General features: G+C 38.6%; 1 protein-coding gene across 2 annotated transcripts in view; it reads right to left on the bottom strand.

Annotated features, from left to right (window-relative positions):
• The window catches only part of CNTNAP5 (contactin associated protein family member 5), a 1075483-nt gene that overhangs the window by 330975 nt on the left and 717746 nt on the right, over positions 1-26762 (bottom strand). The window lies entirely within an intron of this gene.

Here is a 26762-nt window from a genome sequence, read left to right as displayed (position 1 = left end):
AAAATGGACATGATTTATGAAAAGTCATAAAACAAAAATAGAAACACAAACAGAACAGGAATAAAAGGAAATGAATTCATCAGTCGTGGGAAGGACAATTTGGAAGGGGAAGAACTTAGAAATGAGATATTTTGTGATCAGAAATAGAATATAACTAAATATGCTCAGAGATGACTATCATGATGATGATATACATAGAAGAATAGAGATCACTGACAAATTATCAAATGTACAACCTGTTGGTAATTAAATGAACAAAAATAAAATTAATAAATAAATAAAACTGAAATCATCTAAATCAGAAGGAGTTGGTCCTGCCATGTTAAAAACGAGAGAAAAGTGAATAAGGAAAACTAGGCAGGTTTTCTAAGATTATATAGTTAGTTAATGACTAAGTGAGAATTGGAACCCAGGATGTCTGACTCCAAAGATACTACTTCCAGATAGTGATACACACTCTTCCTCACAAGAGAAACACTAGCATAGATCATTTTCTCAGAGAACCATAAGTATCACTTTGAAAATAAGACCTATTCACAGAAAGCATGTGTGACATATACATCATAAAAAGTATGAGAATGTGTAATACACACATACATGCAAGGCACTTAACTGAAGCTTGTTATTTATTCTCCATGATACTTCTACTTATCAAAAATATTTTAAGAGTTTTACATTAAAATAGCATGCGGAGATGAGGGCCTAAAGATCAGGGAAGGAGAACATGCTTTGCCTTCTATTTGTAAGAATGTAAGGTGAAGAGAGGAAAAGAATTTTATTTTTAGAGCTTGGGAGACCCACACTTGAAAGCTATTCTATGAACAACAAGCTTGGGCAAGTCACTTCACTTTTGGAGGGGCTTAATTTTATCATCAGTTTTAAGACAAGAAGTTATGATGTCACAAGACATTTGGGGATGCATCAGGCATTCTGGAATAATAGACTGAAATATTTTCAGCAATCAGACATAGAACTGAATTTCGAACTTGCTCACAAATAAAGTGAAAGAGGAAATAGGAGGACTTGAAAAGCTTTTGTCATCTGAGAATCTTGCCCACATAATAACATCATTACTCTTCATAGATGTTCAGAGCTGAAAAAGAACCTTGCCCAGACATCATGTGGTTTCTGTCCTCTCTCTCTCTCTCACTCATTTAGTTTCACAAATGAGGAAACCAGAGTCTAGGAAGTAAAGGAATGACCCACAGCATATCTATTAGATGAGAATGGTAAGCATATACACTGCCACTGTAACAAATATTTCTAGTTACAGTATATAACCAGCACTGCTTAGAAGCAAGATGGTGGCAGCTGGCCATGAAAAAGAAAATAATATTAAAAACAACTGGCAAGCAATATCCCCGGGTTTTACATTCTCTCTCTCAATTTTGTATATGAGTTAGGATAAGTAGCTTCATTGCCCTGCACTTCAGTTTCAATACACTAGAAAAAGGAGGAAGAGAAAGTTTGATCTTCACAGTTCCTAAATGAGGAAATATTTATTGCAGCAGAAAATTATACTCTGCTCAAACATTCTGATTCTTCTTAACACTCTTTTCCGAAACCAACCCCCTGATAACCCATATCTCCAATGTTTAATTGAATGACATTTTCTATAAAGTCTAAAAAAATCAGAAGTTTATTGGATTTTGATTTTGAAAGCAAAAATAAGGCTTGATTCATATTGGTAAAAATAATAATGTTACACAAACAATGAACCAGAAATTTCAAAAATGTTGGTGCCAGTACAGACACATGTCAATAAAATAACCAAAGAAAGTAGTCATTCAATAATACAACACTGTAGAGGGAGAAATAAAAACTGCCAATTTTGAAATGTCCATGGTACTTACAAGAAACAGAACTCTAATGAGATGCCATGTTACTGTTTCATTCTAAGATATTTTACATACATTATCACCAGTACTCATAACAATCATGACAGATATCAATATAAATATAGATACAAGTATAGATATTATAAGTATCCATATAGATACAGATATAAGAAAGAAAGAGAAAGTAAACTTGTCCCCAATCTCAATGTGTCCACTCTGTCTGACTCCAAAATTGGTCCTCACAGCATCACTAAATTACACAGATTTGGATTTCCTTCTAAATTTACAGATTTTCATACCTTTATCCATCCAGTGTTCATACACTAATTAAACAATTTGCTTATTCATTTACTCATTAGCTCATTTTTTTCCAAAATCGTACTCTATCTTTGAAAAGACGGAGAGGAAAGAGTGGTATCAGAGAGACAATCTTTTATCCCAAAGCCACGAATATCGCAAACCCCTCCTTCTGGGCCCGGAGAGTGAAGTTTTCACAGTTGAACTCTTGGCACTTTTTGATATATGCTATAGACGGAAGACACAAAGGAACAACTAAGGGCTCCAAAAGCACCCCTCAATTCACTTAACACACATCACAAGCACAGTCTGACCAACAGGAAGAGAGACGATTACTCGAAACCTAGGGTCTCTTAGGTGTTTTCATTTCAAAGATAGCCTTTGTCATCTCATTATTTTTCTCCTGGGTGATAGAAACATAAAGACTAAAAATAAGAAGATTACTGGATGTTATCTTTTTCTCACTTTCTATTTTTTCTCCCACTCTCTGTGTTGCTGTGCAGATTAGGCCCTGAACCTGATGAAACATGAAAAGCCAGGGGTCAGTGCCACTCAGAAGAGTCAGCTTTGATGGCTGATGTTCATGATACATGGAATAAGGTACGGACAGGTAGTTTTAGCTAGGGAAGGTATAGGTGAAAGATCTCAAGAAACATTCATTTTGAATAGGCTTTTAGGGGGATGGAGAGTGATCCATGCATGGACCTACATATACTATAAATAAAACTGGGCTCATGAGCTAAATGTTCAAGATGGTAATTTAGTCAGTGGGCAATGGATGGAGCGTGAATTTTGGCCTCAGAAGATCTAGATCTGTGAGTCAGCCTTACACTTATTGGCTAAGCATACTTGGTCAAATGATTACTTTTCTGAAGTTCAGTTTCTTCATCAATTATACTTTAAACAGCAGCAATGATGCCAACTGTAGAGGAAGATTAAGAGAGGAGATCAGTGTGAGGAGCTCTGTTATTAACTAAATAACTAGGTATTTAATAGACATCTGTGTGTACTACTTAGATAAAGATATATGGCATCTCCAATCCCAGGAGCTCACAGATACCTGATGCTGATATTAACAAAAGCATTAAAAACAGGAGAAGCTATGACTGGTCTCTTGTAGTTCCCAGGGTAGCCTGCTTCAAGAAGGTTGTTTCCCAATCCAGAAAGGAAGACCCACAAACACCTAGAGGAGAAACGCACTAAGCTTGACCTTCTCTCTGCAGATCCATGGGAAAAACATACCAGATTCAAAAGTCCCAGAATGGAAAATGTTTCCCCCTGGTAGTCTGTGAACTTGGATTTTCACACAAGGAAACCAAACAGGTTTCCCTCTAACTCAAGTAAGTCCAGTTTCATGCAGAGACCAAGGAGGAAATCAGCTAAAAGCTATGATTGGCAGAGCATCATAAAATCCTCCAGGCTCTAAACACCACCCTCAGCTGATCTGCCTCCAGCACCATCCCTCTGCCACATGGCATCCACCCTAACTGCTAGTCTCTAAAAATGCAGTTAAGGCTTCAAGGTACCATGAGACAGCCTGGCTTTAGAAACCCACCCGTCTGATGAACGTCTATGTTCTACTCTAGCAGGAAGACCTTGAACAAGTTATATACATCTCTAAAGTTTCCTCATTGGTAAACAGTATATTCATATTAATCTTTCCATCCATGATGATATAATGATGCAGTATTATGTTTTACATGGACACGTAACTGGTTGTCTGGCACACAAAAGAGTGAAAAATCTTTATATTCAAACTTTTCGATGACATTAAAATGAGGACTGGGACTTCAATCCTTAGAAGGTTAGGGGTGGGAAACTCATCCTGCAAAGGAGGTTAGCTAGCAGACTCCTTGTGATATAGCTGCTGCTGTATATAATAAATGATTATTATCTTGTTGAATTACCTTTTCACTCTGAAATAGCCTTCTAGATTTTTTTTTCATTCCTTGCATTTGAGAAATGTCTACAACAGAATATGGCGTTTAGTCCTCATAGACCCAGAAACCTAGAAAATCATTGCCCTTGATACCACAGTTTGCTACCCAGGTCATTTTCTATTGTTTCTTCCATTGTATTCAGTCCCATGATGAGAAACAGAGCCCCTCTTTCTAACTTGCTTAAAGGAATAAAAGTATTGAGTTACTCAAGACAAATTGCCTGCTTAAGAAAGGTCTGCATTTGAAGATTTTTGAACTGGTAGAAATTTATTCAATTCACTAAGGATCTTAGTTAGTCTAAAATAAGTTATTATGCATTTTAATGTTTATTATCCAATAAATGGCTGGCAAATATTATCTCTAATTTCTGAGATGGCTTTTTAATTTTGTTGACTATTTCTTGTGCTGTGCAGAATCTCTTTAATCTGATGTAATCCCACTTACTGATTTTTTTGTTTGTTTGTTTGTTTCTTCTGCTTCTGTTGTCAGAGTAAAAAAAAATCATTGTCAGAATGTCAAAGGGATTTCTTCCTTATGTTTTCTTCTAGGTTTTTATGCCATTAGACCTTCTGTTGAAGTTTTTACTCTTTTTCAAGTTAATTTTTGTCTGATTATTTGCCTGTCCAGTTTTCCCAAACCATTTGTGGACGAAATTATCCTTTACTCTTGAGTATTCTTGGCTCCCTTGTCAAATATCAATTGATCCTTTATGCGAGAACTTATTTCTGTGCTCTCTATTCTGTTCTACTGGCATATGCAGCTATTTTTATGCTAATATCATATAGTATTAATTACTATAACTTTGGAAATGGATAGATGTTGTTTTAAGTGCACAAACTTGTGATTAGCAGATAAATAAGTTCTGGATATCTAATGCACAGCTTAATAATTAGTCAACAGTACTGTATTATAAACTACAAAGTTGCTAAGACACTAGGTCTTAATCGTTCCCACTAGAAAAAAAGAAAATAATTACATGACATAATAGAGGTGTTAGCTAAGCATGGTAATCATACTGTAATATATAAATGTATAAAATCAGCACATTATACATCTTAAAATTATAGAAAGTTATATGGCAATTATATGTAATCACTCACCTAAAGCCAGACTTCCTGGAATGTGAGGTCAGGTGGGCCTTAGGAAGCATCACTACAAACAAAGCTAGTGGAGGTAAAGAAATTCCAGTTGAGCTATTTCAAATCCTGAAAGATGATGCTGTGAAAGTGTTGCACTCAATACGCCAGCAAATTTGGAAAACTCAGCAGTGGCCACAGGACTGGAAAAGGTCAGTTTTCATTTCAATCCCAAAGAAAGGCAATGCCAAAGAATGCTCAAACTACTGTACAATTGCACTCATCTCACACGCTAGTAAAGTAATGCTCAAAATTCTCCAAGCCAGGCTTCAGCAATACGTGAACCATGAACTTCCAGATGTTCAAGCTGGATTTAGAAAAGGCAGAGGAATCAGAGATCAAATTACCAACATCTGCTGGATCATCAGAAAAGCAAGAGAGTTCCAGAAAAACATTTATTTCTGCTTTGTTCACTATGCCAAAGCCTTTGACTGTGTGGATCACAATAAACTGTGAAAAATTCTGAAAGAGATGGGAATACCAGAGCACCTGACCTGCCTCTTGAGAAACCTGTATGCAGGCCAGGAAGCAACAGTTAGAACTGGACATGGAACAACAGACTGGTTCCAAATAGGAAAAGGAGTACATCAAGGCTGTATATTGTCACTCTGTTTATTTAACTTATATGCAGAGTACATCATGAGAAATGCTGGGCTGGGGAAAACACAAGCTTGAATCAAGATTGCCAGAAGAAATATCAATAACTTCAGATATGCAGATGACACCACCCTTATGGCAGAAAGTGAAGAAGAACTAAAAAGCCTCTTGATGAAAGTGAAAGAGGAGAGTGAAAAAGTTGGCTTAAAGCTCAACATTCAGAAAACTAAGATCATAGCATCTGGTCCCATCACTTCATGGCAAATAGATGGGGAAACAATGGAAACAATGGCTGACTTTATTTTTCTGGGCTCCACAATCACTGCAGATGCTGATTGCAGCCATGAAATTAAAAGACACTTACTCCTTGGAAAGAAAAAGCAGAAACATTATTTTGCCAACAAAGATCTGTCTAGTCAAGGCTATGATTTTTCCAGTGGTCATGTATGGATGTGAGAGTTGGACTATAAAGAAAGCTGAGCACTGAAGAATTGATGCTTTTGAACTGTGGTGTTGGAGAAGACTCTTGAGAGTCCCTTGGACTGCAAGGAGATCCAATCAGTCCATCCTAAAGGAGATCAGTCCTGGGTGTTCATTGGAAGGACTGATGTTGAAGCTGAAACTCCAATATTTTGGCCACCTGATGAGAAGAGCTGACTCATTTGAAAAGACCCTGATGCTGGGAAAGATTGAGGGCAAGAGGAGAAGGGGACAACAGAGGATGAGATGGTTGGATGGCATCACCAACTCGATGGACATGAGTTTGGGTAGACTCCAGGAGTTGGTGATGGACAAGGAGGCTTGGCATGCTGCGGTTCATAGGGTCACAAAGAGTTGGTCATGACTGAGCGACTGAACTGTACTGAACTGAAAAAACAAAATGTTCGCTTTTTAAAAGCAGCGCTCACCATAGAACATTAAGCAGAGTTCCCTGTGCTATACAGTAGGTTGTCATTAGTTAACTACTTTATACATATATCAATAGTATGTATATATCTCAATCCCTATCTCATAGAATACACCATTCATCCCATCTCCTATTTTCCTCCTTAGTGTCAATACACCTATTCTCTATATCTGTGCCTCTATTTCTGCCTTGCAAACTCTGTGGTGACCTAAATGGTAAGGAAATCCAAAAAAGAGGGGTATATGAATGCATACTGCTAATTCACTTGTGTGTCCAGCAGAAACTAATACAACACTGTAAAGCAAATAAACCCAAATTAAAAAAAAAAAAAATACAGCATTCAGTCCAGTGCACTTGCCTGAGTATAAGTGATGCTGTAAGGTATTATGCCACCTTTAACTATAAAGAACTTATGGGTTATAGGCCATCAAACAGCATGTGTTATAAAGATCCAAGGCTTCATTTCAAAAACATGACAAGGGTTGTTATGAAGACTAGTACAGCATTTCCTGTGTTGCTTTGTGGATTTAGCTTTCAAGTCTATCTTCTTACAAACTTGAGACCTCCCAGGATGTGAAATATATCATTCTGTATATACTGTGTGCTAGTCCCCAGGGCACAGACACAGGAGAATAAGGCATGCTGAACTCTTTCAAAATCTTACCATCATTTGAGGGGAAAAGTGGCATATATAGGAGAACCACAAATGCTTCATGCTAATATAAGCACTCTTGAGATTATGAGTAAGTGAGGATGCCCAGAGGTCTGCTGGGGCTGGGTTGGAGCTGGTGATAGAGAAACTGTATTCTGTTTCCCTTAAGAATGGACAGGTCAACACTGGCCTTTCATTCGTGGACCATCAGTATCTTGGCTAGCACTAAGCACCCTGTAAGACTTCAGGAAATCTTTATCAAGAGGAGGCTAATCGTCAGCATGTACAGTAAGTCCCCTACATATGAACGCTCAAGTTGCAAAGATGTAAACATGTGTTCCATCAGGGCCAAGCATGAGTAAATTGCAGTTTGCCCTCTGTCTCCTATTGCTGACGATTCTTCGCTTTACTATATCCCACCTCCTCTCTGCCCAGTCAGTAACTCTTCTTGCCTGTTCACTTAATGCCAGGCCCTGTGTGCCAATTGTACTATACTACTGTATGTACTTTCCAAGATACTGTACTGTAATATTAAAGATGTTTATATTTTTGTGTTTGTTTCTTATGTATTATTTGTGTAACAAGTATTAAAAACCTAGTACAGTCACCTCATTCAAAGAGTGGATTCATTCAAAAGGACTCTGATGCTGAGAGGGATTGGAGGCAGGAGGAAAAGGGGACAACAGAGGATGAGATGGCTGGATGGCATCACTGATGTGAGTTTGAGTGAACTCCGGGAGATGGTAATGGACAGGAAGGCATGGCATGCTAAGATTCATGGGGTTGCAAAGAGTCGGACACGACTGGGCGACTGAACTGAACTGAACAGTATAATGCATATAGATACAGCCGATTGTGTTAGTTGGGTATCTAGACTAACTTTGCTGGATTTATGAACAAATTGGGCTCATGAATGTGCTCTCAGAATGGAGCTTGTTCATATGTAGGGGACTTATTGTATAAACGTCCACATGTAAAATAATTTTCAAGTGATAAGATCAAAACACACACACTCAACAACATCAACAAGAGAAAAGTAAAAAAGGTTTCACAGAGTGCCAGCAGAGTAGCAATAGCAGGATATTCCAGAATAGTCCATATCTTTATCTTTCCTGTGAAATCTTTCCTAGCCATCACCCCAGGAAAATTGTTTAAGAACCTTCATCCTGGAGCTTCAGGTGATCCACCTTGATTACTCTTGCTTTCATTTCAGAAAATAAATTCTTTACATACAGAGCAAGTGTTTAACTCTCTTATTTTGATTCTCATTCTATCTGATTGGTATTATTATTGTGATGATCACTATTATTATTAATAGTAGTCCTTACAGATGCTATAAGATGTTTCATCTGTAACCATGGAGATCACCACTAAGAAGAAAAAGCAAACAGAAGAAAAGTGAAAAAAGAGAGAGAAACATGTGATAACTTTGATTAATAAAACCTCATTCTACACACATATCTGACTCTGCAGAGCAAGGGAAAAACTGTAAATTTTCTCTCACAATGCTTGGAAGGAAGAGAGAAGTCTACAGATTGTCAATACTCAGCTTAATTGAACTTAAATTACTGTGGGGAGCTGCTTACAGTCCTTTGAAAAGTGTGCCAATTCACTTATACTCCTATTGCAATAAAACAAGTCTGTATTAAGGTTGCCAGGGTCACTTCTGGTACAGTTATCTAAGTTGACAAAGTGAATTTTCTATGCCAAGGGTAAAGATAGCTTAAATAATTCTCAAAGCACTGTCTTTACCATTTATTTACCATCTATGCCATTTCTTGTCATTTTGCACTGACAGTTATTTAATTTTTCATATGTTTGTCCCTTATCTCCCCATTTAAATCTTAGGCAATGTCTACTGAGTAGATATCAGCTTGGAAAGGGTTTCTGTGGTTAGTGAAGGCAGATGTGATGGAGGAAAGCAAAGGCTTTGGAATCAACAGATCTGGCTGCCAGCTCTGCCACTGACCAAATTCCCGAACAAGGCAGAGACAGGGAGCCTCCCACAGCCTCAGTCTCCACATCTGTAAACTGGATATACCCATTAAGCAGTGGTGGCTGAGCACTGAATCAAATTCACAGCAGTGAGCAGAACTCAGAGGCTGACTCAGGGTACTGGCCTCGAAATAAGAGTTGAACAGTCACAAGCCCTGCTGATGAAGTGATTCAGGGAGGAGCAGAAGCATCATTTCATTGTGGGAAACAGTTCTGGGAACTTCCGATGAAGGGGTCCATGAACCTTCCCCTCAATCTTTAAAAGGAAGGAAGACAAGAGGTGAAAAACAGTTTTCAACTTCTTTAAAAGGTTTCAGAATTTCTGCAAGAGTTTTCACTCTCTTGTGGCTCAGCCCAGGGGCCAAGGTGAGCATCTTCCTTGTTGCTAAAACCACTGAAGATATGGTTGCTTTCAGTGTCTGAGCTTCTGCTGTTTGGAAGAGGGAGCATTACTGATTTAAGGCTCCTGATAGAGTCACCATGCATGGTGTATTAGCTGGAAGTAGCCACTGCAGGCTGCAGGGGGGTGGGGAACCCATTCCAGCCACTGCCGTTCCAACACCAGCCCGCATGGACCACACACTTTATGACTTCCAGACAACATACTTGGCCATGATTTATCATACTACTTCCCTGAGCCTTTACTTCTTATATACCTTTGGTGGGTTTTCTTTTCCTTTGCTTTAAAATCAGTGGCATCATCAAAGAGACCTGGGGAATCTGTTTTCTGATCTTGGAGGAGGGGGCGTGAATGAATTTCATGTGCAATTGCATGGTGCTTGTTTGTTTCTGATTAACTGGTTTATCCAAAGAAAATTCATGAAAAGTCGACTGTATGCAGAACACACTTAGGGACTGAGTATCTTGAGGGTTACCAGGCTGAACGCCATGCTGGACCCTGAGCTCGAGGGATTTATAGCTGGTTCTGAGAAAGAAGTTCCCATGGAAATTAAAAGATTCACAGCAGCATGTATGGGGTTGTGGTTTGATCCCTTTGCTGTCCAAGGGACTTTCAAGAGGCTTCTCCATCACCACAATTCGAAACCATCAATTCTTTGGTGCTCAGCCTTCTTTATGGTTCAGCTCTCACATATGTACATGACTACCAGAAAAACCACAGCTTTGAACCTGTGCCCACCTCCTGGGCAGGGGAAAAGGGAAAGCAGACTGCAAATCAAAGTCACCTGATGATCAGAGAGGGGCTTTGGTTGCTGTGAGACATTTTCATGAGGTCTTTAGGACCACCTTTGTGATAAGCACTGTTGTGGTGCTTTCTGATGAAAAATCTAGGCACTGGATCCAACTTGAATTCAATACTTAGATTTGTCAGTTACTAACAGAGTGACGCTGGAATACTCTCCAAACTCTGTGAACTTCTGTTTCCTCAAAATGCAAATGAGAAACAATTTCTACCTCATACTTTACCATGTGGATTACACTCTAAGAGAATATATATTACCCAGTACCTGAATCACAAGTATACATAGATAGTAGTCCCTGGGCTTCCCAGGTGGCACAGTGGTAACGAATCTGTCTGCCTATGCAGGAGGCGCAAGAGATTCAAGTTCAGTCACTGGGCTGAGAAGATCCCTTGGAGATGGAAATGGCAACCCACTCCAGTATTTTGACTGGAAAATCCCATGGACAGAGGAGCCTGGCAGACTACAGTCCAGAGGGTCGCAAATCGTACATGACTGAGTTAAGGTGGCCAAGATGGAACTCGCAGGGTAATAAGCTGATTGCAAAAGGTTTGCCTTAGTCCTGCAGCCATGAAATTAAAAGACACTTGCTCCTTGGAAGAAAAGCTATGACAAAACTAGACAGTATATTAAAAAGCAGAGACATCACTTTGCTGACAAATGTCTGTATAGTCATAGATATGGTTTTCTCAGTAGTCATGTACAGATGTGAGAGTTGGACCATAAAGAAAGTTGAGCACTGAAGAACTGTTGCTTTTGAATTGTGTGCTGGAGAAGACTCTTGAGAGTTCCTTGGACAATAAGGATATCAAAACAGTCAATCCTAAAAGAAATCAACCCTGAATATTCATTGGAAGGACTGATGTTGAAGCTGAAACTTCAATACCTTGGCCACCTCATGTGAAGAACAGATTCATTGGAAAAGGCCCTGATGCTGAGAGAGATTGAAGGCAGGAGGAGAAGGCAGTGCCAGAAGATGAGATGGTAAGATAGCATCACTAACTCAATGGACATGAGTTTGAACAAACTTTGGGTATAGTGAAGGACAGGGAGGCCTGATGTGCCACAGCCCATAGGATCTGCATGGGTTCAGACTTAGTGATTAAAAAACAAGTCCTCAGAAAGGATACTCAGCATTTATGTTGCCTCTCTCCAGGTCACAAAAGTAGACAAGCCTTGTGAAAATGGAAGAATCTACTTGTTCTTCTTCCATGGATCTTAAATTCTGGTTTTGAAGGTGATTGACCAAATGAAAGCTCAAGAAGAAAGTGAAATTATTCATCTTTCTTTCATCACAGTATCAATGACATGCCAACTTCATCTCCAGTGGGAAAACTTTTCTAACTCTACCAGCACCCCATGTTTGTCTCACTCAAGTACTGTTTACTCAGACTCTTCTATAAACTGCAAGCTCAGCAAGGGAAAAGAATGTCTCATAAGTCTTTGCCTGCCTAGCACCTGACCCACAATAGGTATTCACTTATCACTGAACTAAACCTTCAACAGACTACCAATATTTTTACTGGCTTCAGTGACAGTACTTAAAATCAACCACAAAATGATATGATAGGACACTATGTTTCTATATGTACTTGAAATTCTGTCATACAGCCCAGAATATCTATTGCAAATAGCAGAATATTGGAAAAATATAAATATCTACCAACAGCTGTCTGATTGAATAGAGGATAGTTAACTGACACAGTGCAATACTGTGTAACCATAATAAAGACCATGTAAGATTTCTTTAAACTAATCTAGAATTATTTCCAGGATAGACAGAATCATTTCAGGGTAACAAGGTGCAAAAGACTATGCTATGGGTTTTGTAAGAAGAAAGGAGAAATAGGGCTACAGACAAGGATAAACTAAATGATTATATAGAGCAGATGGGTAAGAACAGAGTGAAGACTATGAGAGAGAACAAGATGTAACCAGTCAACCATTGTTGCTATATTTGGTTTTTGTAATAAGAAAATATTTTACATTTTTAAAACATAAAATTAAATCATAAAGATGAAAAGAGACAAACACCAAAACTGAATATAAAAAAAGCTTGGCTATATATTAAATAGATAAGATAACCACAAAGGAGAAAAAATAATTAAAGTAACTTTTAAAATATAGTATTCTGTTCAGCTATACATCCTGAGGCTATAGTCTAAAAACAAAATGCAAAATTTAAGTCAATCTTTACCTTGTTATCAGTAGTGACATTGCTATTTGATTCTGAATCTGTTGATGAGTATTATAGGATAGAATAAATTATAAAATATATTTTTTTCACTTTTAAATTTATTGATTTTTTAATTGAAAGATAACTGCTTTACAGAATTGTGTTAGTTTCTGCCAAACATCAACATGAATCAGCCATAGGTATACATATATTGATTTTGTTGGGATAGTTTCTCAGTATGTGAGAAGAGAAGTACATATGGATGATGGAATGATGAGAAAAGATCTGATGGTGGTGGATTTGCATTAAAGTTAAGTATATAAATTCATAAATTAAACACACACACACATGCATTTTTTACCTGTGTCCATAAGAAAGATGGAGAAGCAATAAACAAACCAAACATCTAGATCTGAATTTTCAAATACCATGTGTTACAAAAAGGGACTAGGCCTCTTTGGGAAAACAGCTGAGTCTGGGTCAGGCAGGGAAAGTTCAAGGTAACATATTGGAATATCTTGGACTAGAAAGCATGCAAGTGTTCCAAGATTAATGAGGTCACTCACGAAAGACACAGGAGCAGATTTAAAGGGATCATTACCAGCTATACATGGGACAATCTGAGCATCAATAAATGTAATGATAATAGTAAAAACATATTAAAGTAAAATAATTTATAAGTTTCAACTGATACAAGGGGGCTTCTCAGGTGGTACAGCTGAGAATCTCCCTGCCAATATAGAAGATGCGAGAGACATGGGTTCAATCCCAGGGTCAGGAAGATAATGTGGAGGAGGAAATGGCAGTCTACTCCAGTATTCTTGCCTGGAGAATTCCATGGACATAGGAGCCTGGTGAGCTACAGTCCATGAGGTCGCAAAGAGTTGGACATCATATATGAAATATATATGTGAAAAATATTCTTTTCCATTATGATTTATCACAGGATATTGAATATAATTCCCTGTGTTGTACAATAGGACCTTGCTTATCTATTCTCTGTGTAACAGTTTACATCTCATAACTTCAAACTCCCACTCCATCCCTCTTCTACCGCTCTCCACTTTGGAACATTTTACTTACAACTGGTTTGTACTCTTCAAAAACTTAATGTCTGTCTTGAAGAATGACCAAAACAAGATGGTGTAGGGGACCTGGCTTTCTAGTTAAAAGAAATTAAAAAGACAGGGTAATTAAATCCCACATATAGAAAGTGCTTGAGAGTCAAACAAAACGACATTGCTATAAAAGACAGTGTAGGGACAAGATGAATTATATATTGGATAACATTCATTAAAGTGATCTTTATTGTTCTTACTATAAAAATAAAACTATACTATGGTTTTAATTTTGTGCTTATATAGCATTGTGTATATTGGTACAAGTGAAGTCTTCAGATTTAAATTATCACCATGTCTACAGTCTGCTTTCAAATAGTTTAGAAATAAACATTTTTCTATGAGGACAAAGAAAGGACAGGAGAGAGAAAGGGAGAGAGGAGCTCAGAGTAGCACAAATGTGGGTAAATGGGGCAAAATGTTCATATTTGGACAGTTTAGGTGAAAAGTTTATGGATGCTCATTTTAGTATTCTGTCAACTTTTCTGTAGGTTTGAATTTTTTAGAATAAAACTTTGAAGAAAATAAGATAGAGCTTCACACAATGTTTCACATATAGAAAAGGCTCAAAACCATTCTACTCTGCCCCAGCAAATCCATGTGAATGTGCTTTTACAACCACACACACACACACACACACACACACACACAGAGCTAAGAACAACGGACTAAATAGTTTTCCAAAAGCAAACACTATTTCCAGGACTTCCCTGGTGATACAGTGGTTAAGACTCAGCACTTCCACTGCAGGAGACATGGGTTCCACACTTGGTTAGGGAACTAATATCCTGTATGCATGGGGTACAGCCAAAAATTAATTAATTAATTAACATAATAAAAGTTTAAAAGTATTATCAAATTTAATCATCCATACCATGGTAGCTCATCCATTTTCAAATGGAAGTATTTGTTATTGCTGTTGAATTAATTTGTAGGGGCGCTTTCAAGGCACCAGGTGTTACACATTCCTGAAGTTTATTAGTTATTATTTTCGTCATTGTTTCCCTTGTAGCTCAGCTGGTAAAGAATCTGCCTGCCATGTGGGAGGCCTGGGTTTGATCCCTGAGTTGGGAAGATCCCTGGGAGAAGGGAAAGGTTGCCCATTCCAGTATTCTGACCTGGAGAATTGTGTGAACTGTAAAGTCCATGGAGTCGCAAAGAGTTGGGCACGACTGAGTGGCTTTCACTTTCACTTTCATTTTCATCATTATATCCCAGAAACACCAAGAAGCCAGTGTCAAGGTTTCTGAGAACAGAGTGATGAAAATAATGTTATAAATGAGTGCATATGGGGTATATAATGCCAGAAAATGATTTTCTTGTAGTTTACAATGATTAACTCCTATAGAATTCACAACAGTCTCATACATAGGCTCTATTTGTAATGACCAAGAAGGCAACTAAGGAACAAGGAAGCCAAGTAACTCCTTGGATCACATAACTTGACGAAACTAGGAAGTATCAGTGCTGAGATGCAAGCCATGCCCAAGCACTTGCCACCGATGCTGGATTGGGCAGATGTTTACTGATTATGTGGATTCAAGGGGGAGCCATGAGAAAGGTGATGGACTGAAGAAAGTCATAAGAGCAAACAATAAGGGAGAAGGAGATGAGTACATGTCATTCCAGAACAAAGTCATATCTAAGTCATAAGAGTTAGCCAGGACACCCACAGCTGGCAGGGAAAATAGCATATGGAAATTGTCACCACAGATGGTTGACCCAGCCAATGTCTCTTATCAGCTCCTCTTTACAAGAAGATACAAATAGAACAGAGTCAAACTCTGTGCACACAGCAGGCATGGCTGATTGGTGCTCAGGAGACTTGAGCTCACCTGCTGTGAAGATCCATGAAGAATAAAGGCTCCTAGATAAAGGGTCTCTCTGCTTCCCCTGCATCACAAAATGTGGAATCACAAACTGCTAGTACCTTTTGGGCTTTTTTATTCTTTGTAATGTACAGACTGACTTTGATTCATCATCTCTCCCCAGAATTCTGGGCTCAAAGCAAAAGCAAGATTTCTGGGAGAAACCTTTGACTCCCACTTGTTATTTCATTCTTCTGAACAAGAAAAGTGTTTGCCCAAAGGTAAGACTGTATTAAAACACACGGATGAGCCAAGAGCCTTCAAATGAGTCAAGGAGCCCTTGGGCACAAGCTCACTGCATCACCACATCCATGATGTCACTGAGCTCATGAAGATTGGTTTTTCCACTTTTTTCTTCTCTGCCTAACTTAAGACACATATATTTCAACTTCATAACTAAGCTCTATGTCTCCAACAAAGCCTTACTTGATCACTTCTGTCCCTGATTCCTTCAACATTTAGCTCTTCCCAATGGCTCAGCAGTAAAGAATCTGCCTACCAATGCAGGAGATATAGGAAGATTCCCTGGAGGAGGGCATGGCAAAATACTCCACTGTTCTTGCCTGGAAAATCTCACGGACAGAGGAACCTGGCAGGCCGACAGTCCATGGGGTCATAAAGAGTCAGACATGATGGAGCACACGTGCACATGGCTCATGATGATTACAGAGGCACAGAAATGTGGGTTTGATCCCTGGGTCAGGACAATACACTGGAGAAGGAAATGGCTACCCATTCCAGCATTCTTGCTTGGAAAATTCCATGGACAGAGGCGCCTCTGGGCTACACTCCATGGGGTCGCAAAGAATCAGACATGTCTGAGCACACATACAAACAAGATGATGGAGCTGGGTGATTGTGGCTTCTATCTCAGGAGCGCTTAGAGAATGCTACATATTGTACTGAGCACATGAGGTACATTGCTCATTTAATTTTATTTAACCCACACATCAACCCACTGAGGTAAAATTAACTGATCATTCCTATTATACAGATGAAGAAACTGAGTCTAATAGAAATGAACATGCTCAATATCCCCTGGTGTTGAGAATCTATGGGATAATGGCAAATTAAATAGAATGACCTAAAAGGAAAGGTTTTAAGAGCTGGAAGTTAAGCGTAAGTCCTAGAGCACAAGGGTCAGTGATTTATAGTGGCTTATACAGCATGGAGCATAGAGAAGCCTCAATAAATACAGGTTGTTTGGACTGTGTCCTGATCCCCATACACCACGAGGAAGGGCTCTCCAGGTACCCACAATAAAAAATGTGCGGTGAAAGTTCCATCAAGAACGGGCAGGGTAAGCCTTGTGTTTGGGTCTCAAAAAGAGCAGCTCTTTTAATCACTGACTAGTTCTCCCACCCTGCTTAGAAGTGGGGAGACAAAGAAAGAAGGTAATTATTAAATGCTGTACACTGTGATAATCACCTTAATATAGCTGTTTCCCAAGATCCAAAATCTTCAGGTGCTTGCTAAAAATGTCATTTTTATCATAGTCCTAAACCTACTGAATAAACATTGCTGGGAACAGGCCTAGAAAATTCCATTTTAAATGTTTGTCTCAGTTCATTTATAAAAGAAAGAAAACTTAAGCAAGCAACTTTATTTTACATAATTTTCATCAAATACTTAGAACAATTAGGGGGTGACAGAGGATGGGATGGTTGGATAACATCATAGAGTCAATGGATATGAGTTTGAGCAAACTCTGGGAGATAGTGAAGGACAAGGAAGCCTGTTGTGCTGCAGTCCATGGAGTTGCAAAGAGTCAGACACAACTTAGCGATTCAACAACAGAAAGTGACAATCCAGGAAGGAATGATGCAGATCTTCTCCCTGCAGGATCACTTCCTGGGAAACCTTTCCACTGTGGCCTTCACCAATGGATGGGAGCAACCCAGGGAGAGGAAGAGTCTGTGTGAACCAACACTTGGGTCTTCACTGGCCTCAGAACATCTGTGTCATCTGGGCTAGGAACCCGGGAACGGGAATCACAAATTAGATCCAACTTCACTGTTTGCTCCTGACAATTTATTTAGCCTCTCAAGATTTCAGCACCCTGCTCTGTAAAATGGAAATAATCATACCTTCTTCACATGATTTCAAAAAACCTGAATGGCCTCATGAAGTGCCTATCATGGGATCTCCAACAATAGAAACTTGATTAAATGTTAGCTGTTTCTAGTGTAAAATTCAACTCAGAGGGCATCTCTTCAAGTGCATCTTCTCTGAGCACTGTGCTGTCTCCATGCACCCCTTGATATAACCACTGACTCCTTTGTATTCTTTCTGTACTATTGGTTGCTACACTATTTGCCATACCAGGTGTAAAAACTGTTACAATGTCTGATTCCCTCTCTGAACTATGAATTTCTTGAGAATAATACAAACATTCATTGTGAAACCTTGGTGCTTAGTCCAGCCAGTGCTCAAAGGTTATTTTAATGGCTTATCATAAATGACCAGCTGAATAAAGTAAATGCCCTAAATATAAACCTGCAAGTTGCAAACCTTCAAAGATAAGAACATGTGTGCCACCTACCTTATGCCAACCGTTCAACTGTACTACTATACTTTTCAAGGTATTTAATGTAAGAATAAGATATTTTCTTTATTTTTTGTGCTTGGGTTTTTTTTTTTTTTTTGGTTTATTATTTTTTTATTTAGGTACAGTTGACTTACAAACTACATAAAACATTCACTATGTTATTTAGTAAAACATTGGTTTCAGCAATAAAGCCCTTTTTTTTTACATTTAATATGTTAAACATATTGATCAGTATATTGATAATCAACATGACTTCTGGTACTTGACCCAATACTGGCTGACCTCTCTGGAGCAGTACTTTCTTGTTTTTATGTATTATTGGTGTGAAAAATACAGTGCAGTACTCTATATCTGATTGTGGTACCTAGGTTAACTTCATTGGACTTATGAACAAATCGGACTTACAAATAATGCTCTAGGAACAGAACTCATTCATATGTAGGGGACTTAGTCTAAGTGACTGATTGATTGATTGAATGAATGAGTAATGTGTAAGTAGGCTCCTCTGCCCATGGCATTTTTCAGGCAAGAATACTGGAATGGGTTGCCATTCCCTTCTCCAGGGGATCTTCCTGACCCAGGGATTGAACTCTGATCTTCTGCACTGTAGGCAGATTCTTTACGACTGTGCCACCTGGGAAGCCCTGTCAGTAACCAAGCCCGTGAAAAAATAAATGCAGAAATAAATAAATGACAGAATTAATGAATGGGTAAATAAATAAAAGTTTAATAAAATAATCCACGAAATGAATTAGTAAATGGATGTGCATTTATGAACGAGCAACTAAATCTATGAAAATCACATTACAATCATTTCCCCCAACTTTGTCATGTGCTTTCTGTTCTCACTTACTTTAGCTGGAATCAACTGGCCCTGCTAAAGTGGTGTGTGTGAAAGGCATTTCTCTAAGTGCCTGTGAAAACTCTTGGCAATTCAAAGGTGACAATGCTTTAATTTCATGGTAATTCTATAGCTTTACAACTTAGTAGTTTTATTTAATGGCACAATTTAGCAGGAGATTATGCAGTCTGCCGCTAGTCCAGAGAGACCACTTTAAAGCTTGGGCCTTTCACAAAAGCCGATCTATTCCCCAGCTTTACCTAAGAGACCAGCCTTCTAGAAGCTCTATGTGGTCACCAGGTCTTGGCTGACAGTGTGGTGGTGGTTTTGTTACTAAGTCATGTCTAACTGTCTGCGAGCTTATGGACTATAGCTTGCCGGCTCCACTGTCCATGGGATTTCCCAGGCAAGAACATTGGAGTAGATAGCCATTTCCTTCTCCAGGGGATCTTCCTGACCTAGGGATCGAATCTGCATCTCCTGCATTTGAAGGTGAATTCTCTACCACTGAGCCATCTGGGAAGCCCCTGACTGACAGCATGATGTATTAAACAGGGAGACTGACATTTTTAAAAGTCTTCCGTCTTCTAAGCAGCTGGATGACCATCCTTGTTCAGTTCAAAAAGCACCCTGGAAAACACTTACTTGGTCTACAGAAAGCAAACTGTCCCTCTGAAATATTAGTTTGGTGCAAAAGTAATTGTGGCTGGTGCAAATTCATTGCAATTGGTGCAAAAGTAATTGAGGTTTAAAAATAATTGTGGTTGGCACAAAAGTAATAGTAATTACAGTTCGTGCCAAAGTAATTGAGATTTGCGCAAAAGTAATTGAAGTTAAAAAGTTATTGTGGCTGATGCAAAAGTAATTGCAGTTCTTGCAAAACAGCAATTGCAGTTGGTGCAAAATAGTAATTGCACTTGGTGCAAAAGTCAGCCACAATTATTTTTACACCAACTACGATTACTTTCGAATCTCAGTTACTTTTGTACCAACCTAATAGAAGTAAAATACAGGCATTATTCCAACTGATTAAACTGCTAGTGAGCCACAGTGCATATGTCACTCATGAGTGAGTCTCAACTGAGCAACAACTGGACCATCAGGAGACACAATCTGTAGCATCCTCCTTGGATTGTGATGAGCCTGCTGCCCACAGACAAGGGACACGGTTGCAAGAGAACGGGGGAGAAGATAAAGAGAAAAACCTCAGTTTCTTAGGTGTCAGTCACTCTCCAACATTGTTTAAACATTAACTCATTTAACTTGACTATATCTCAATAATAAGAAGACATCATCAACCCTCCATTTACAGAGAGAGAAACTGAGATACAAAGACAAGAAAACTTGTTTGTGGACCCAAGGGAAATAACTATAATACATAATAAGCATGATAATTTGGAGGATGAATATGTACCAGAAATTGTTCTAAGAGTTTCAATTAATGCATATGAATTCACGTATCCTCACAACCGTGTCCTTAAAAAAATATAATCCATGAATTAAAAGCTTGTGATTTACGCAGGCAGGATAAAGGGGTGAGAAGGTGTGGGCAGACCTGTTTTTAAAACATCACTCTTGCTGATATATGAATTATGAATCAAAGTGGGAAAGATCTGGGTGTTTTTTTTTTCTTTTTTACCACAAGAACTTGAGATGATATATTCTGTGGAACTTGGGGACCATATCTGAATCTTTTCTATATCTTAAGTGCCTTGTCAGTGCCTAGACAGAGCAAACAACCAGTGCATATTGATTCAAATAGAAGACGATTGCCTTCCATGCTTTCCTGTCCTTTGATAAGAAGTATGGAGAAGTAGGCAGAGCCAAAGATTTAAATCAGCTGGTTCTAGTTGGAATCCTCTTCTATAACTCACTAGCCTCAGCAGTGGCAGCCCACTCCAGTACTCTTGTCTGGAGAATCCCATGGATGGAGGAGATTGGTAGGCTGCAGTCCATGGGTCGCAAAGAGTCAGACACGACTGAGCGACTTCACTTTCACTTTTCACTTTCATGCACTGGAGAAGGAAATGGCAACCCACTCCAGTGTTCTTGCCTGGAGAATCCCAGGGACAGCGGAGCATGGTGGGCTGCCATCTCTGGGGTTGCACAGAGTTGGACACAACTGAAGCTATTTAGCAGCAGCAGCAGAAGCAGCAGCCTCATTAGCACATTTGTAAAGAAAAGAACAATATTTCAAAGTAATGCATCTCAAACTAGTCTCATTACCAACAGATATTTAGCACAGTTTTACACAGTTTGTAATCAAGTCACAATATTTTGGCAACAGTACTTCTGCCATGATGGCAGAACCTGGAGAACTTGAGCCCAGCCCAGCTTCTACTAACTGTAGAAGAGTTTGGCAGATAATGGAAGCTAATACTTCCATTTTGGTGTGTGTGTGTGTATGTGTAAACTGGAGTGTTTGGGATAGAAATCAGCCAATAGGAGAAACCAAAACAGAACTTGGTTACAAATATATATGGCACCAGCCACTGAATTCTACTCCTCTTGGTGTAAAATACAGCTTCAAAAAATTAACAATGTACTAAGAAGTTTGGGGGAAACAAATGTGCCATAAGTGAGTGTGTCATGAGTAACTCTTATTTCCTCTATACTGACAGACTCTTGTGGAGTCCATTCGTAAGACTGTCACCTCAATGACATTGCTATAACTTTGGAAATCAAAGCCAACAACTATTAGACTGAACTAAATGGACATTTTTTTTTTTTCTTTCTGTCAATGACTTGGATGATAATCTATTACCTGCAATCCCACTGCACAATTATGTGCAGGAATATTAGAGAGATTTCAATTGCAGCTTCCTTACCTACTCCATCATGCATGCTTTGATGAGTTTTAATGAAAACAGAGCCTGTTGCCAAAGGAGTGAGAAACAGAGCATCATAACAACATCATAACATAAGAGTGATAAGACAGAAATTCCCAAGGTGGCTTGTAAATGAATTAGGAGCTATTTGAGAAGGAAAACAAGTTTTGCTTTCAAGATTTGACCAAACCTTCCTTGCAAATTTCTCTTTAGTGCCTGATGGTCTCTGTACAGGTGTAGCCACATGAAACAGGTTTTGTATCAATCAAGACAGGAAATAAATGTGTTTTTGTTAGTGGTTCTAGACAAACAACTTTGCACATCAATATGCAATTATACTGCACAGAGGAAAAACTGTGTGGCTGGAAAATATCTTTTAACATGTTGACAAGGTGTCTTGTTAACAATTCAAAATGGCAAAATGTAAACAGTAGAGTCAGTTGAAATGTCAAGCTCTAGGGAAAATCTTGTCAGAGTGTCTTTTGCTTCTAATTCTGCCTTATTGATACTGGAAATTTCCCCTCAGACATGCTCCCTCCAGGCTTCTAAGGTCTCTGAAATCTGTGGCAACACAGAAGGAATAAAAACACCATTGCTGGCAAGAGGAAATAGTTACCTTTTACCACTCAATTGGGGGCTTCGCTTGTGACTCAGCCGGTAAAGAATCGGCCTGCAATGTGGGAGACCTAGGTTCGATCCCTGGGTTGGGAAGACCCCCTGAAGAAGATAAAAGCTACCCACTCCAGTATTCTGGCCTAGAGAATTCCATGGATAGTCCATGGGGTAGCAGAGAGTTGGACATGACTGAGCAACCATTCATTTTCACCAATCAGATGGCCATAGGTTCTATCTATACTACTAGAAGAGCAGTAAGAGTGAAAGAGGTCATGGTTAATATTACACCATGATATCTGTCTACTCTGTTTCATGACCATCTACGTTTTGGGACAAGGAACTTGCCATATATAACATATTCCTCAGATTAATCTCAAAAGGCAGACAATTTTATCATCTTCATGTCCCTGATAAGAAAACCAAGATCCAGAAATGTTGAACGACTTGTCCAAGGTCACACAACTAGAACGTGCCAGCGCTAAGATAGGAACACCAATGTGACTCCAAAACCTGTGTTCCTTCCACTAGTGACACATATGTTGGGAGAAGAATAGGCTTTGGGGAGACAGGGGAGCAATGATGGATCTTGGAACAATGAGGAGCAACAGGACACCTTTCACTCTTGGACTTGTAGGAAAGGTTACAAATAGCAGGCGTGACTCAAGCTCAGTTCAGAATACAGTAAGACCCCTACATACAAACCTTCAAGTTTCAGACTTTCAAAGATGCAAAAGTGTGTTTCATCAACATCAGGTGTGAGTGAAACTGCAGCTTGCCCTCTGTCTCCTATTGCTGACAATCCTTCACTGTACCTCCTCCAGTCAGTAACTCTTCTTGCCTGCTCACTCAATGCCAGCCCTTGGATACGAGCTGTTGCACTTTATATATATATATATATATTCCCCCCCCGCCCAGTGCCTAATTGGTTCCCAGGATACGGAGGATAGACCAGTAGGCTGGAAATCTAGTAAACTATCGCAGTTCAAGCAGAAAGATAGTCTGCTGGGTGACTTTCTTCTTGCTTGGAGGAGGTCAGTCTTTGTTTTACTGAGCCTTCAGCTGATTGGATAAGGCCATCTGGCTTTTTGGAGGGCAATCTGCTTAATTCAATGGCCACTGATTTAAATATTAGTCTTATTTAAAAATCCTCTGCACAGAAGTATTCATGATAACGTCTGATATCATCTGCACATCATGACTCAACCAATCTGATGTTTCACTCACCACATTTTTGTGTATCAATAACACACACTTCCCACACAGGTACTTTGGATGTTCACTCATTCCAGCTTCTTACTGTGCCCTAATCTTTCTCCACTCCTGTCTTGCTCTTTGCACTGATTGTAGTGCCCAGCACTTCCTCACTTTCTGATGGCGTCTAACTCATTCTATGAGTCTACCCCATTCATTTTCACTAAGCAATACAATTCCAAGTCGAACTAGATTCCTTGTTGTCTCAAATACATTCCTCCGTACTGGCCCAACTAGGCTGTTGCAGCCAAGGATGAACACGAACTTCACATCATTGTCTGAAACTGTCCACATTCAGACTAAAAGACTTAGATAGAATCATCAGATAGAGGCACAGGTCCCAGGTGTCCCTTTGAATAAAACATTACATTAGTATATGTCACTGTTTCTCTTAGTGGTTCACTTGTCCTTAATTATTCACCACTTGAATGGCTTACCAACTTTGAGAGTCAGCTAGCTCTCTTAAGTGTCTCTTTCATGAATGTTCCTTGAATCCATTCTAATCTCACTTTCTTTGAAGCTGCAAATGAAGGTTCTTTCTGCTTCAGATGGGAACCTAATGAACAAATTCATACTTCATATATTTGCATGGCTTGTGGATTTCATTCACTGATCCTACTTCACAACCAACTTTCATCCTTAATGAATGCAAGTAACTTCCCCCCCTGGGTTTATTTGGACAGTTCTTTAACCAGGATATTTTCCATTTGCTCCACTGGATGTACTCTCCACCCTTCTACAGCATTCTCTGTGCCCAGGAAAGCTGACTAAAAGCCTTACCTAAGTACAGTAAGTTGTCTATAAACAAGTGAACTCCATTCTGAGAGTGAGTTCATAAGTCTAATTTGTTCATATGTCCAACAAAGTTGGCCTAGGTATCCAACTAACACAATCGGCTATATAGTACTATACTGTAATATTGTATAACAATAAGCAACATTTACCATCTTTTCCAGATCTTCCAGATGTTCAAGATGGATTTTAAAAAAGCAGAGGAACCAGAGATTAAATTGCTAACAGCCATTGGCTAATAGAAAAAGCAAGAGAATTCCAGAAAAATATCTACTTCTGCTTCATTGACTGTGATAAAGACTTTGACTGTGTCGATCACAACAAACTGTGGAAAATTCTTAAAGAGATGGGAATAACATGCAAATCAATCAAGTGATACAACACATTAACAAACTGAAAAATAAAATCATATAATTATCTCAATAGATGCAGAGAAAGCCTTTGACAAAATTCAGCATCCGTTTATGATAAAAACACTCCAGAAAGCAGGCATAGAAGTAACATGTGAAAAGTGAAAGTGAAAGTCACTCAGTTGTGTCTGACTCTTTGCAACCCTATGGACTATACAGTCCATGGAATTCTCCAGGCCAGAATACTAGAGTAGGTAGCCTTTCCCTTCTCCATGGGATCTTCCCAGCTAAAGGATTGAACCCAGGTCTCCCACATTGCAGGCAGATTCTTTACCAGCTGAGCCACAAGGGAAGCCCATACCTCAACATAGTAAAAGCCATATATGATAAAATTGTAGCAAACATTATCCTCAATGGTGAAAAATTGAAAGCATTTCCCTTAAAGTCAGGAACAAGACAAGGGTGCCCACTCTCATCATTACTATTCAGCATAGTTTTGGAAGTTTTAGACACAGCAATCAGAGAAGAAAAAGAAATAAAAGACATCCAGATTGGAAAAGAAGAAGCAAAACTCTCACTGTTTGCAAATGACATGATCCTCTACACAGAAAACCCTAAAGACATCACCAGAAAATTACTAGAGCTAATCAATAAATATAGTAAGGTTGCAGGATATAAAATTAATACACAAAAATCCCTTGCATTACTGTATACTAACAATGAGAAAACAGAAAGAGAAATTAAGGAAACAATTCCATTGACCATTGTGATGAAAAGAATAAAATACTTAGGAATAAATCTACCTAAAGAAACCAAAGACCTATATACAGAACATTATAAAACACTGATGAAAGAAATCAAAGATGACACATATAGATAAAGAAATATACCACGTTCATGGATGGGAAGAATCAATATAGTGAAAATAAATAAAAAACACAAAGCAATCTATAGATTCAATGCAATCCCTATCAAGCTACCACTGGTATTTTTCACAGAACTAGAATAAATAATTTCATAATTTGTTTGGAAATACAAAAAAAAAGAGAACTATAATATACAAAACATTATTGAGAAAGAAGAATGGAACTGGAGGAATCAACCTGCCTGACTTCAGACTATACTACAAAGCTACAGTAATCAAGACAGTATGGTACTGGCACAAAGACAGAAATATACATCAACAGAACAAAATAGAAAGCCCAGAGATACATTCATGCACCTATGGACACCTTATCTTTGACAAAAGAGGCAAGAATATACAATGGAGAAAAGACAATCTCTTTAACAAGTGGTGCTGGGAAAACTGGCCAACTATCTGTAAAACTATGAAACTAGAAAACTTTCTAACACTCTACACAAAAGTAAACTCAAAATGGATTAAAGATCTAAATATAAGACCAGAAACTGTAAAACTCCTAGCAGAAAATATAGACAAAACACTCTGACATAAATCACAGAAGGATCCTCTATGAGTCACCTCCCAGAGTAACGTAAATAAAAGCAAAAATAAACAAATGAGACCTAATTAAACTTAAAAGCTTTTGCACACACAGGAAACTATAAGCAAGGTGAGAAGACAGCCTTCAGAATGGGAGAAAATAATAGCAAATGAAGCAACTGACAAAGAATTAATCTCAAAAATATACAAGCAGTTCATGCACCTCAATTTCAGAAAAATAGATGACCCAATCAAAAATTGGCTAAAGAACTAAATAAACATTTCTCCAAAGCAAACATACAGATGGCTAACAAACACATGAAAAGATGCTCAACATCACTCATTATCAGAGAAATGCAAATCAAAACCACAA

This window comes from Capricornis sumatraensis, chromosome 3 (assembly GCF_032405125.1).
Source record: "Capricornis sumatraensis isolate serow.1 chromosome 3, serow.2, whole genome shotgun sequence".
NCBI classification, from domain to species: domain Eukaryota; kingdom Metazoa; phylum Chordata; class Mammalia; order Artiodactyla; family Bovidae; genus Capricornis; species Capricornis sumatraensis.
This window is presented reverse-complemented; position numbering and strand designations above follow the sequence as displayed.